Source organism: Trypanosoma equiperdum, assembly GCF_001457755.1.
Source record: "Trypanosoma equiperdum strain OVI genome assembly, contig: ctg_408, whole genome shotgun sequence".
Taxonomy (NCBI): domain Eukaryota; phylum Euglenozoa; class Kinetoplastea; order Trypanosomatida; family Trypanosomatidae; genus Trypanosoma; species Trypanosoma equiperdum.
In genome coordinates this window covers 2,436-3,060 of record NW_027124319.1, presented here as the reverse complement: position 1 = coordinate 3,060, position 625 = coordinate 2,436, and positions in this window count along the sequence as shown.

The following is a 625-nucleotide window of genomic DNA, read 5'->3' as shown; positions in this document are numbered from 1 at the left end:
AAAAAAAAAAATGAAAAAAAATGTGACATGTGTATATAATTTATGGTGTGTGAAAGAGAGTATATAAGACATAAGTGTATAACTGCATGACTGTTTGTGTGTATATAAATAGAAATATATATCTATATATATATATATATAAATGTGCTCATTCATTGAAAACGAAAGAAAAAAATGAAAATAAAAATAGTAAACGTATAAAGAGCGGATATATAAGACAACGTATGAAGACAACTATAACCCGCTTATATATATATATATTTTTTTTTATTTATTTCTATTGTACAACTCCACCAGTTTTTCATCTTTTATTTTTTCTTCATTTTTTTCATTTATTATTATTATATTTTTTTTGATTTCGTTTTACACCACACCAACATCCTCGCACATCATACCTTCTAAGTGTTGAAGCAAAGGGGAGAAAACATATAAAAAAAACAATAAATATATAAATAAACATATAAAGGAAAAGGGATTTAAGGATTTGGCTCTGGAGCGGGAAACGTAAAGGATACGATAAACTGTCATTAAGGATAAAGAGGAAACAAAAAGAAAAAGTGAGGTAAGGTAAGATAATAAAAAGAACAAAATAAAAATATTTCTTTTCTTTTTTGTCTTTTAAATT